Source organism: Castor canadensis, chromosome 1, assembly GCF_047511655.1.
Source record: "Castor canadensis chromosome 1, mCasCan1.hap1v2, whole genome shotgun sequence".
Lineage (NCBI taxonomy): Eukaryota > Metazoa > Chordata > Mammalia > Rodentia > Castoridae > Castor > Castor canadensis.
The window spans coordinates 50,534,647-50,549,258 of NC_133386.1; the positions used below are offsets into that span (position 1 = coordinate 50,534,647).

The 14,612-nt window shown below is 38.0% G+C and overlaps 1 protein-coding gene across 1 annotated transcript in view; it reads left to right on the top strand.

Moving 5' to 3' along the window:
• The first annotated feature begins 209 nt into the window (after window positions 1–209).
• The window catches only part of Lama4 (laminin subunit alpha 4), a 156,514-nt gene continuing 142,111 nt past the window's right edge, over window positions 210–14,612 (top strand). The window contains exon 1 of the mRNA XM_074076240.1: window positions 210–225. The gene's annotated coding sequence lies outside the window, so the exon portion shown is untranslated. The remainder of the gene's footprint in view (window positions 226–14,612) is intronic.

A 14,612-nucleotide genomic window follows, 5' to 3' on the forward strand; every position in this document is an offset into this window, starting at 1 on the left:
AAAAACAGCTGGCTCAGTCTCAGTAAGTGGTAAGACCTCCCTAAGGAACAGAGTAGGAAGGGGTGGCAACAGGGAAGAGATGCTTCCAAGACCCCATTTTGGTTGCATGTTCTAATTGTCTCCACCCTGAAGTCCATTCCCCTTTTATTTTAGCAGGACCATCTCTTCTCAAAGGATTGGAGTGCCACCCTGGCTGCCCTAACCGCTCTCATACACTAGAGAAAGGTAAAAAGACAACCAACATTCTCTACCATGCATTTTGTAAAATGTACTTTAGACTCTCGATTAATGTGCTAATTCTGAAAAATCATCTAGAATAATATTTTTAAAACAAGACCCTTTTAAAAACTCGTATTTAAGATACTATCCAAAAGTCCCAATGGTGCAGCTAATCATCAGAAGAGAAAACTGTCACTAGACGTGTGCTAATGACACCTACTCTTAGTCATTATATCATGCTTTATCTCCAGTGTGCTGCACAGGTGAGGTCATGAAAGGACACTGAAATGGGCTGGGATTTGGGACCACGACCACACACTGAATGGATGGTGGGCTTCTGATGTGCAGGGGGAAGGTAGAGTTCACCTCTGGGCTCAGTAGGCCAACCTTGTGGGGAGCTCAGATTTGGAAATGGCTGTAATGTACTGCTTCACACCACCATGTCCTCTCCTTTCTTCTCTCCATGAAGGCATCCTTGCAAGCCCGCCTCTCTGCTCTCTTCAGTAGGTGGGGGAATAAGCCTCTTACAAATGGACTCCCAGACACCCTAGCTTCTGATTTACCAATGTTTCTTCCAGAATGCTACATGTGTCTTCAGGTACAAAGAATTAGATTAGTCCTAATCCTGTTTTCTAACATACTCCCATCATTGGTAGATGTATACCTTGCTGTTTAACTAGATAAATAAGCTATGCATTTTAAGACACTTTCTAATCACCTATGAAACCTCCCCATCTCAGAAGAGCTGGAACTTTGGAGAAAACCTAAACCAATCCTTGTGGCTGTACTTCATTCTCTAGCCACCTAACCACCCCAAAGTAACAGGATGGTGAAATCTATTGCTAATACTCCCTTGCTTTTTTCTTTTTTAATTGTCTTATTACATCTATACAAATTCTAAAACATAATTTTTGTCTTCCTTGTCCTTAACTTTAGAAAAACAATATCATGCTGTAGGTATCGTTTTAGGATGTAATATTTTGAACTTAATTGCGTATAGTTCAAATTAACCCAATATTCTTCCTTTGTGGAAGTATTACAGTTTATTTACCATCGCTCATGGGTGGGGCATTTGGACTGTTTTTGTGTGATCTTTGTTGTGAGCAGCACAATGCACTTATGCATGTGCCCTGTTGTACAGAAGCAGGTGTGTCCCCTGGCAATACTCGTAGGAGTGGAATATTTGACCCACAGGTCAAAAGAATGTTAAGTTACAATATAATATCAAATATTCCAATACAAATACAAGCAATATTATGAAAAACAAGCCACACTAAGGTGAGATCACTAACAGGAAAGGGAGAGTAAAAGAAGGAAGTTAAGAAGGTAAATATGGGTGATATACTTTCTCTACAAGAATGAATATAGAGTTTTTAAGCCTGTTGAAATCACCATAAGAAAGGGACAAAGGTAAAATGGAGAAAAATAGAGGGAATGAACTAATTCAGGCTATAATACATATATACATGGAAATGTCACAAAGAAACACCCTGTATAGCTATCTTAAACAAACAAAAATGCCTTTTTTTCAAAAAACACAGACTAGGAAGATAAAACAGGCTTTGCCTGGGGGTTGGTACCAGTGGGAGGATGGAGGATATAAGGAAAGGGTGTAGGAGGATGAATATAATGGAAATATTATGTATTCATGTATGAAAATGGAAAAATGAGACCTGTTGAAACTATTCCGGGAATTGGAGAAGGGGGGATAAAGGCAAATGATGGAAGGGGTGAGTTCAACTATAATATAAGAATTTTTGTAAATGTCACAGTATACCCCCAGTACATATGATAATAAAAAATTTTTACAAAGTAATATAACATCAAATATTCTCAGGCAAGTGTAACTCCTAGTCCAGATTCAAATTCCATCCTACAAGAAAGTAGCTCTTCCAGAGATGTGTGAATGGGCTGTGTGACTCTAAACTGTGGAATAAGCATGGAATGAGACCTAGATTACATACCACTCAGGGCTTTGGTAATTCTGGATGAAAGGGCTCAAAGTTAAGATCAGAACTATGCTGGGAAAGATTTGTGTTTTGCAGTATATATTTTCTGATTATGTTAGTTCAGTAAGCTGTGTAAAGTTATTTTCATAAAATGCCGGCTCAGTCATTCTCAATAAATTCTTATTGCTTTATAAATCTCTAAATTAACAAGCTACTCCAAGGATTCCTTTAGAAAATCCTTGAACTGAGGAAATGATGTGGAGGACAATAACATATTTAGCAAAATTCTAGTCTCTGAAGTGGGTGATCAGGCACATTCTACTGCTTACAGATACTTTACAGACTCATATGGATGTGTTATGGACCACATATGTGTGCACCAGTTCTGTGCCAGTTAAATAGAGAGCTGTTTCCATTTTCGAGAGAAGATCCAAATTCTGTCTTTTTTAATCCCTGAGCTTAGTGATAAATCTTCTGTTATCATTCCCACTGAATTATTAATGCCACTTCATTTTCTCTTGAAATTATGCCTACCTTTCCCTTTTGAAATACCTTTATAATCCATACTGGGCTTAGAAACCCCTACCCAGACCTGTTGTAATTGTGTGTAACAAAAGAATGAATGGGCTCTGAGAGTCCAAAAAGACTATTCCAAGGAAAGTGAATGTCATGATTTCATGGACTTCTTAATGAAACTATTAAGTTTTCACTTCTATCCATTCTAGTGATACTTTTCCATTTCTTGATCAGTTACTCCTTAAATATCAGAATATGCCAAGTAGCTACTAGAATTGTCACCAGCAATAAGCAATTTGTGTATCTTTAGTTTTTTGAAAAATACAAACAAATAAAATATGTATTTTCCATCTTTCCATATATTGTGACATTCTTACATTTTGGAAATGTTCTTTGAAATGAAATGAAACAAACATAATGCCGTAGTAGCAGTAAAAATAGAAAATGCTCTAATTTTAGAGCTACATATAGGCCAGGGTGGATAAAATCGAAGTTATTGCTAAACCTTGAAAGAAACTATGAAGGGTTGGAGATGTAGTTCAGTGGTAGAGTGCTTGCCTAGTACATGAGAGGTCCTGGTTTTGATCCCCAGCACTAAAAAAAAAATTGTGAAGTATTTGTTTAGCCAAATTTATCAATATATTCAAGTCACCTTGCAGCATACTTTTTCTACTTGATGATATATAGAAATAGTAACTGCCAGTGGAAATTAATAGATGTCATTTAAAAGACAACTCTTTCACAAACTCAAGCAGGACCAAATCAGAGACAAGGTGACATTCCTGATGCTGACTTCAAAGAATTTTGAGAAAGGGTAATACTGAGTAGGCATAGGATTGCTTTAGTTTAGTTTTTAATGTCTGTGACACTGTGATTATTTTCAAACTGGTGATAGAAATTGCCTGCAATAAACTGCACAGATGTTTGCTTTCTGTTATCAGGGACAGTGTCAGACATGAAGCCTACATGTATTCTGGATGGATCTCTCCAGATTTAGCCATCTCTTATGGCTCACTTCTGAATTAATTCAGGAAATGATACATCAAACTACTTTTATTACCGAATGACTTTTTTTTCTATGCGTGCACTTGCCAAAATATATTCCATACTTCCTGAGAAATCTCAATAGGTTTCTTATATAAAGAAAAGTGTTGTTTAGTCTAATAAGTGGAGACATGCATAAGAACTTTCCTTTTTAGAGATTCATAATACAAAGCTCTGAGATGTATTCCAGTTTAATTTTTTTTTTTACTTTGTTTAACCCATTATCCTGGAAGATGTTGGTTTGTGAAATGCTGCTTTAGTAGAATCTATTGACTTGGCAATGAATGAGAAATGAGTTTCAAGAAAAAGAAATACAAATTATCCTGATATGTTGAGCCTGAATAACTAGAAGAATCAATCAAGAAAGGAAGCATAAAGAAGCTTTAGATGGGGGAAGTGATAAGCTCCATTGTTGGTATATTGATATTGATACAAAGAGCCTTTTGGGAGGAGGGTATAAGTCCAGCAAGTAGAAATTCATGTACACAGTTTCCTAGAATGGCCTGCTTTCAATAATGAAAGCAAAGCAGTAGGTTAAAGCAGGAAGGAAATGAGGAAGAGAAGAAAGAATGTCAGAGGCTGAATATCTTCCTATATTATCATCAGAAAGTTAAGAAGAGGAATATGTTTTTGTTGAACCTGATGAAGAGAATTTTGAGAAGAAAGGCCATCCAGAGGTTAAGTAGACAAAGACCTTAGACAAGTTCATTTAATGTAGTATTTGAGAAGCCTGAGAACCTTCTAGAGAGCATTGTGCCATCACGAAGAAACTGAACCCTATGGAGAGGTTTCATGACTGAGAGAGTGCAGAGGAAGTAACGGCAAGAAACACTGAATAACTTAGCAAGTCAGTGGAGTAGTAAAGGGGAGGAGAAAGAAAAACTCAGAAAACATCAAAATAGAGGGACTCGTCATATTTTTAAGAGGCAAGAGGATGACCACAGCTTTTTGTGTTGACAAAGGGAGTTATTACAGATGCAAATGAAAGATGGGATAGTTGATAAGGTTTCAAAGAGGATGGGAGGAATGAAGTCAATAAGAGCTACATTGGTATGGATCTTTTAGAGAATAATATGACAATATCCATAAAAAATTAATAAATGTACCCTTTGATCTGGCAATTTTACTCATATGATTCTGTCCCACATAATAACTCAGGCAAGTATGAAAGGATATTCATTATAATACTAGTTGTAATAGCAAAAAAATGAACTTAAATGTCCTTCTAAATGCATAATTAAATACACCATAGTGGACCTCTTCTATAGAATACCATGCAGTTTTTAGAAACAAGGAGCAATCTAATGTATGTACTGAAATAGAATGAAGTTCAAAATATTTTTTTCAATGCATTACAAATGCTGTGTTTGGATCTTGACTGTTTCCCGAAGACTCATGTGTTGAAATTGGTCTACAGACTGAGGAGATAGTGAGGAGATAGTGACAATGCTCTAGTGAAGGGAAATTATTCTAGTGGAAGAAATTTAGGTCATTGGAGGTAGGTCCTTGAAAGGACTATTGGGACCCTTGGCCCCTTGTCTCTCTCTCTTTCTCTCCCTCCCTCCCTCCCCCATGTGTCATGAGGCAATCAGCTTTGCTGTACCACACACTCTATGCCATGTTCTGCCTCAACACAACCAGTGCCTTGCCAAGAGCAATAGAATCAGTCATCCATGGACTGAAACCTATAGGTCCATGAGCCAAAATAAAACTTTCTTCCTTATCTCAAGTATTTTGTCACAGTGACAGAAAATTGACTAACACAGTAAGTTCCACTGAGGCAGGATATACTTGTGCCCTAGTATAGACGTTGAATGACAATAAATACTTATTCGTTTAGACATTGTGCTCCACAAATACTTATTTTTACTTATTGGATAAAATTTGTTGAATGGAACGTTGAGTTTTAAAAACAAATTGAAGAATAACATGCAAAATGTTATTTGTTATATAATAGTTATTCTGGAAGAATAGTAGATGTCTTTTGGAATAGGATTGCGTGGGAGATAGAAGAAGAGAAGTACGTTCATTTTAATTTTAGTTACTTCTATGTTATTAAATTTTAAATTTTAACAAGTATGGATTACTTTCATAATTTTAATACATCAATAAAAGATATAAAATCACTGGAAAAAAGGAAAGAGAGTGCAGTCAGATGGCTTAGCTTTGATAAGGGTCATGCCCCTCTCTTTGAAAGATAGTAATGAATGATGGAGAAGTTGTAGAAAGGAAAAATAAAGTAAGGGAACCCCAGCATGTGTCTCAATAAAGCAGTAGTCAGTGTCATTACCCATGAGGGTAAGGACAATGGAGAAGGACTGGCATATCAACAAGGCTGAAAAGGACATGGACTCCATGTTAGAGTTGGGAAGACCTTGGACACCATCCAACCCCTCTTAACACTAGGTAATATTAAAGCCAAACAATACAGTTTTATGAGTGACAGTGACAGTCCAGGACAGCACCCTCTAAAATCATGCAGAAACAATTCAAAACAGATGAAAAGACTGCCAGGCATTTATGAGAATGCTGGGAGGGTTAAAACCAAGAGATAGTGGTATGTGGTATCCATACTATTCTATGACTTCTGTGGCAATACCAGATAGCCTGTGAGATAGAGCAGAAAGCAAGACAAAATGGGGAAGAAATAGTGATGAGTCCTGAGCAGTAAAAAATGTTCCAGAGCAATAAAAGTGACAGAATGGTAAGCTGGAACTTGTTGGTTAATGAGAAAAATTCTGAGCTTATGAAAATAGCAACAAAATGAGAGGTTTGGCTATCATATCAATAACTGACAGATTGACTTAGATGGGTTGATTGGCTCAAATGAGCTGTAAGCCACTGAACTGCTTCACTTTTTTCCAAAGAATCCTGGCTATGCTAATGTTGCAATTAGGTAACTGGATGGAGTGAGTTACTGCTCCATTTGCAAAAGCAGTACCCATTAGCATAATGAAATGAAATCAAAATGTCTGCTGGTTTCCACAGCTCTTGGATTGAATTCTGACCTACCATTTTGAGCAGAGTTGGCTAGCGGCTCAGCCCTTCATAAAGGAAGTGGTTGATAAAGGCTCAACATATTGGTAGTTGTTTCTGGAATAGTCTTGGTCACTCAACCAGCCACATTCTAGCAGCCAGTTGGTATTGTGCCTTCTGCCCAGGTCCAAGCTGTTGCTGACATCCAGCCATGAGGCAGTAACGGAATTGCCAGGGTGGAGGGTGAACCACAGCGTATGGTATTGTCCACCGGTCCAAGAAAGGATCAGAGGCAAATGTTTAAGTTATTAAAAGGGGTTGGAGTGAGGAGACAGAAGGCAGTCAATGTTCTGATCTCAGTGTGATTGCTTTGTGTTTTAATGCTCCTGGCTTTGGAGGGATGTTTATTTTTTAAATTTCTTTTCTTTTTGTAATTTGTTCTTGTGACTTTCACACATAGACCAGAAGGGTTGAGTTCACCTATGTCCTACTTTGACCATGTGAACTACTCAAAACTGGTTAATGATCTGGGCTTCATAGCTACTTCTTAAGACTAAGAACATTTTCTATGAAAGAGTTCTACTTAGTCTAAATAGTAGATTATATAAAGTTTGTGACTAAATACTGAGTCTGCAGTGAAAATTGTGTAATACTGATCTGCCATGTTCCTAAGCATCTTTCATTGTGCTCCTGTTCTACACAGCTCAGCCAGGCTTGTGACTACTTGTCATTGGGCTTGGGGACTGCGTGTACATTTTTCCCAAATTCACCCTTTAGCTTTTTACCATTTGTAATCATATGTTCAGGGACTTCACAAATAGCAGCAATAAGATGATTCACAGCTAAGAAAAACAGAGGCTCGATAAAGGGTGGAATTCAACTTCACTCAAATACTCAATGTCTTTTGAATAATCCTGAAGGTGCATTGATGGCTAAGAACAACCACCCTGTTCTGGTAGTAGTCATAACTTCCCGTTGTAGTGTCCTGTGTAGTTTGTCTGCTCTTTTTCCATCTCTGACACCTACAAGATTTGATGACCTATTGCTCCAGAAAGCACAACAGAAACTAATGAATGGGCTGTATAATATCAGGGTGAATTAAGGACAGGAGACATTCACAAACTCTTTTCCTTTTTTGGTCTCATGAAGCATTTTTTTGTTTTTGGTTTTTTTGGTTTTTTTCTTTTTCTTTCTGGCCCACAGTTCTGACTCATGCAGAGTTTAAAGTTATAACTCATATTTCTCTTCCTTTCGTTGGATTTGATTTGTTGCATAAACTGTCCACAGGCTTTCTTTGGGCACCTAAAATATAGTATCAGGAAAAAACACCAGACCCTGGGCTTAATTATTCCAGCGGACAAGGTTCTAAACTATCCATCTGCTCTTGGAATAGCCAGAATAATCTGTGTCTAGGGACAGGTCTTTTCCTAGAACATGAGAGTTTTCAAGCTGAGTGGAACCCTAAGCTTGTCTTGTCTCACTTTTCATTTTATAAGGGGTGAAAGTGAAGGCCAGGTTGTCTAAGAGACTACAAAGAAGTCCTGAGATGAGACTACCTGACCTATGTCTGTCCCAGGTCCTCCATAGAGCAGTTTCATCATCACTCATTTTAACATTAGATTAGAAATCACAGGAGAACTTTCCCAGATGCTATCTAGCTGAGTTAAACACAGAAATACCACACGTCCATTTTTAGTAGCTGTATGGAAGAAATTCTTATTTCAAGGTCTTTGGTACATAAGCATAGTCAACCAAAACATCTCTTTCCTACAAGACTGAGCCATGGCAAGTCCGGATGATCCTTAAATTCTCTGTGCTCAGATATCCTGGTTAATAAAGAGAGAAATTGAATAAGCTTTCATTTTCAGTTATTTAGGGATAAAATGGGTCCCCTTCCAATCATATGATTTTTTTCTTCTATCTCATAATCAATTCTTGTCATTAGCATTTTTGTTTTCTAGTACATATTCATTTAAGAGTGATAAGGAATAATTTGGCAAAATCTGATAGAGGGGAAGCTTGAATGTTGTTCCTTCTTTGTATCCTTGCTGCTCAGTTGTTACTTAATTTGGGTTGTAAAAATAAAGATGTCAAAGGTTGAAGACTTCAGGAGCCAGGAAAAATGTGAAGAAATCAGAACAGGCTGCAAACTTGAATAGCAGCCACTGGATCATGTCCTACTGTTCACTAATGGTTCAGTCTGTCTCAGCTTCAAGAACAATCGTCATGCTCACCCCAGAGTTGTCAGGAGAGTTATTTGGGACCATGTAGGTGACAACCTTCTACATACTCAAAATGATGAAAGTTTAGAATCAAAGTCAAAAGAGCCATAATTCTAAAAACTTTTAGTTAGATATAGAGTCTCAATCTGAATCCTTGAGAATACTGGACAGGAAATTGTTCCCTAAAATATGGTCTATTTCCCTAGAAAAGTCTATTCACTTCTAGGCGTTCATTTGTACGAAATTTTACTACATGAGTCTGAGTCTACAAATGTTAAAATTAAAAGTTAAAATTAAAGACTGAGTCAATTAAGGACAAGATTCACACTTCAATCACCTTGGATGGAAAGAACCAAGTAATTAAGACAGAGTGCTTAGGCCTTTGAATTATCTAGATGGTGTAAGATTTAAGACCAGGCCTGTAAACAAGGGCTCAATGTTGTCTTAGGTTCCTAAGGAGCCCATAATCATGTGATAACCTGATTCGCATCCTCTATGAGAAATGTTAGCAAATATTAAATAACACATGATTAAAGGCATCTGTAATTATTAAGTTATAGACTCTGAATATTAAAATGACTGAAAAATTAAAGAATATTTACTGCATTATACTATAGATAACAGTATATTCTATTAATTTTATAATCATCAAGCTTACCTGTCTGTCTTCTAGTTTTCTCCAGAATACATTAGGCATCCAACAACAGTAATAATGTTAATATTATCAGTAACAATAATAGTGGCTAAAGTTTACGGAATACTTACTATGCACCAGGAATTATTCTCATCAATTTATAAATACATATGTGATCATTTTTCACTCTCACAAAAATTCTATGAGACCGGTAAACTACAATTTTTGGAGAGGATAATCCATGCAGACCTTTAGTAATGGTCAAAAGTCTTTACTAAGAAGAGGCAGCTAAAGCTTTGAGATTAAAACAACTTCCCAAGATCACATGGCTGTTAGGTAGAAGAATTAAGTGCTATAAACAGACGATGTGAATCCATAGATTGGGTTTTTAACAGCTTCATCTAATTTCTCTTTCAATAAATGTCTAAAGACTAATGGAATTTTAGAAAAGTCAATATTTTCTATTAGTTTTGCTTTCTGGATGACTTCCTACAGACAGCATCTATACTTTGATTTCTCACTGATTCGCTCATCATAATTCTTTTAAAATCATTTCTTAAATTCCTACTGTTCTTATATTAGTTAGAATCCTTCTGGTTGTCAGGAATCGAAAATCTAACTGAACTTGGTGATAAAGGGTTATTTCTTGGCCCATGAAATTGGCAAATTCAGATTCTACAGATAAATAACATCTTCTAGGACCCATTTTCTTCCTCTCCTTGCACTCTATAGTCAGTTTCTCCTAATGGTGGCTTCCCTTAGAACTGTAGGTGATTTCCAGGATGACAAAATCCATCTTCCATATGCAAGAGAAAAAAGTTATCTACCTCTGAGAGCTCTCTCCAAAGAATGAGAACTTTAGGCCAGGTTAAAGAGGCTCATGCCTATAATCCCAGATGCTTGGGAGGTGGAGATTGGGAGGATCACAATTCCAGGCAACCCCAGGTAATAAGTTAGTGAAATTTCATCTCAACAAAAGTCCTGGGCATTATAGTGCCTGTCAACCTAGCTATGAAGGAGTCCATTGTAGGAGGATTATGGTCTGAGGCCGGCCTTTAGCAAAAATGCAAGACCACACCTAAAAAATAACTAAAAAAGTAAAAAAGAGCTGGGAGCATGGCTCAGGTGGTAGAGTACTGGCAAGCAAGTACAAGGCCCTGAATTTAAACACTAGTACCAACAATAAACAAGAAGAAGGAAGAGAAAGAAGAAGAAGAAAGGAAGAAGAAGGAGGATGAGAAGGAAGGAAGGAGGAAGAGGAGGAAGAGAAGAAGGAGGAAGAGGAGGAGGAAGAAGAGGAAGAAGAAGAAGAAGAAGAAGAAGAAGAAGAAGAAGAAGAAGAAGAAGAAGAAGAAGAAGAAGAAGAAAAGAAGGAACTTTTTCCAGAAGACCTTAGCAAAACTCTTCTATCTGATTCTTCAAATGTCAAAATGCTGGTCATATGACCAGCTCTGAATGAATAACTGTGCTCCAGGATAGGATGGGAATTCACTGATTGGTTTAGGCCTGATCCAGGTGTCCCACACCAGAGCAATGAGTCACTAGAATAGGAACTATGTAGAGGAGGTCTGACTGGTCCATGGGAAACAAAAGTAGTTACCAAAAGCTCACTGCTAAGTGTCCACTTGAGTTCCCATCAGCATCACCAGAGTCCCAGCCATGTCAATGTGAGAGCAAGTCTAGGAAGTGCCATATAGAATCATGACTGTATTTAAAAGTGAAAACCTATGTTTTCCATGGGTTGCTTTACTAGTAAGAAACTGTATTGATTACAATCCCAAACATCATCAGAATGATCCATTTTTTTATATACACATTATTTTTAACTATCCAAAAGCAAAGTGACCTTAGGAGATGATTTAATGGGAAAGATTTATTTAATAAAAGAAATATATTATGCATTTACCTTGAGATAAATGTAATTAAAGTCAGTATAGGAGTTTTTTTTTTCTTTTCCCTGAATTTAACTCTTTTTAAGAGTTGTGAGACTTTTGAGAAAACAAATGAGGACAAAAAAGGAGAAAAAGATAAAAAAGAAAAAAGAACAAGAGAGATAACTATTACTGGGGTATTCAGAAGTAGTCAAAATAATCAAAGCAGACCCAAGAAATAATTAATGAACTGTACCAAAGGATGATTGTGTAATGGATAGAATTACTATTACTGTCTCCTAGGAATTACCATCAGGAAACACCTTCTGCCAGCCGAGAGGCAGTGTGTTGTGGCTTGGTTAACTCCACAGTGTGTGCTGGTTGGGGAAGATAAACATCTAACTTGGCTTTCTCTCCTGACCCCCTTCAGGTTAAAATTGACATTAGTTTTAAGAATAGTGATGAGATCTCCATGTTTCATCTGGATTAATGCAGGGAGTGGGAGCTGTGTTCAAAGGACACAGTGACAGTTTGTAAGTGCTTTTCTGCCCTTCTCCCTGAGGCCTAGACCATGACTGCGGCAGTCTCCTATCTGGCCCCAGCCTGGAGCCTCTCTCCTTCTGGATTTGAATCCTTCTTAACTCACCTGTGATCCTCTCTTTCTCTCTAATCAGAAAACTATAAAATAGGCAGACCCTACCTACCTAGTCTGCATTAACTCCCATTATTCACCCAAGCCATCTTTGTGCAATGCTTAGCCAATCTTTCCACTTGCCTCTGTCTGAATGTGAAGATAGTTTCCCCTCGTAAGCACAAGCTAATGCTGCTCCATTTCCCTGAAATTCCTTTCTCCATGCACCTCCCCCAACTTCCCACACCTAATTCCTGTACATATGTGGAAATCCAGCTCAAATGTCAAATGCCTTCTCTTCTTATTGAGTTCAGAGATCCCTTCCTGCTGTAACCTGCAAGAGTGATGGATTGTGCTCCTCTTGGGCACCTTGTGACTTGAATTGTAGATAGTAGGGTACATTTTTTAAGTTTCCCTCACTAGACTAGAATGATGACCTATAGTATTATCTACAGTGCCTTTCACATAGCAGATCCCAGGTTTTTTTTTAAAGTTATACATTGTGTATTATATATTACAGACATCTGATATTTTACCAACAAGAATTTTTAAGGTAAGGAATATAGCGCAAGAATATAAGAAGCATCTCCTATTCATGCTAGGTGTATGGTGCACACCTATAATCCCAGCACTCCAAAGGTGGTGTAGGCAAGAGAATCTTGTTTGAGTACAGTCTGGGCTACAGAGTGACACCTTGTCTAAAAAAGAAAAAAAGTCCAAACTTTCCATCTTCCCATTTCAATAATGGCAATTCCACCATTCAAGCCTGCTCAGGCCAAAGCACGTACATCAGCCTTGGGTGCTTTCTTACAATCATTCCCCCTAGCTGAGGATGATTCTACATTCAGAATACATCTAAATGTTTCTGCTTTTCATCTTTACTGCATTTGAGCCTAGCCTCTATCCTCTTTCACCTGTACTGCTACAAGAGCTTCCAAGTGGAATCCCTGCATTCTCCCTCACCTCTTCCCTACAATCTACTTTCCATCCAGCACGCAGAATAAGTAAGATCATGTCGAATCTCTGCAAAACCCTCCACATCCTTTCCAGCTCACTAAGGCAGAAACCAAAGTTTTTAGGATTATCTCAAAGGCCATGTATAATTGGCCTCACCCATTCCCTATCTTTCTGACTTGACTTCCAACTACCCTTCACCTCCATCACTTCATTCTAGCCTCTCCCTCAAAAGGCAAGCACTCTATGACTTTCTGTTGCCTAACTTCTGTTCTTCTTCTCTAACCTGCTCCTCTATATTGATAGGGGACTGGCTTGCTGATTGCCTCCTTCCAGACTCTGCCCAAGTCTTGTCAGTAGGCCTCCCTGATAACTCAGTTTAAAATGGTTTTACCCACCTTCCCCAGCTTGCATACTGTATCCCCTCACCCTCCCTTATTCTTCTCCAAAGCACATACCATTTGACATACTATACATTTACCTGATTGTTTATTCCTCCCCCACTTCTCTCTTTACTTTCAGGGATTACTTATTCTTTATGGCTCTCCTACCCTTGCTTCAATTAGAATGTGAACTCTATTCCTTTTTTTTTTTTTCAATTTCTTCTTTGATGTAGAGCCTAGAAAAATGCAGCTTGCAAAGTAGACATTTGAAAAATATTTGTTGACTGGGTAGACGGTGAATAATTGATTTTATTTACAATGTTAAATATTCAGGGATAAGGGATGCAGTATACAATGACTTGAAAAATTCTTCTCCTGAAGGTCTGAACTTGTACTTTGGGCCTTTCAGAGATGGATCAGTGCCTTGCCTGTGGAGAGCAAGAACTGTACTCCACTTCCAAACTAAAGCACTGTGAAAATTCAATGCATCATGAGGGTCATGCCCTCCCTGCTTCTGAAATCTTTTCTAAAATGCATATCTTGCATAGATTTTCTAGAGGATAAAGCAAGAGATACAGAGCTGGGTTACAGAGCTTTTGAGTTCAAATCTTACAGACTGGTTTCTGTATCTTCTCACTCAAGGCAGATTAGAACAGATTTTAACCCTGCTTATACACCCACTTTGGTGACAGCAATCCTTCTCTTAACGGCCATGGTGTGTTACAGAGAGTGAGGTACGTGTGGAGACAAAAGCCAGTCTCTCAGGCCTTCTCTTTTGAATGTTGCCCAAGTGTTAATTCAATCATTTCATTATCAAGTCCCAGGAGCTTCTATTTTGTATTGATCTCATCACTGAGCTATTTGACCTTGACACCTGCTATTCTCCATTAAGTACATTACTAGGAGCATTAATCACTTTCCTTTAGCACTGAGGAACTAATTATCCCACTAGACCAGAAGGGAGGCCACAGCAGAAAAAAGGTCAATAACTCTTGTTAGGACCACTGTTTACAGTCTGTGTTTCATCCATTAAGTGGAACTACTTGCATCAGGATGTCCCCATTCCTATTTTCCTTCTCAAAAGCTTTCTAAGTTCCCTGTTCATGAGTACAGTCCTTGCCCTCAGTCCATACAGAGCCTGTATAAGAAGAAAAGTCTTCTCAGCCTTCTAAATGGTCTCTTAGTCTTGCCCTCCAGTGGAGGCCCCATCCTC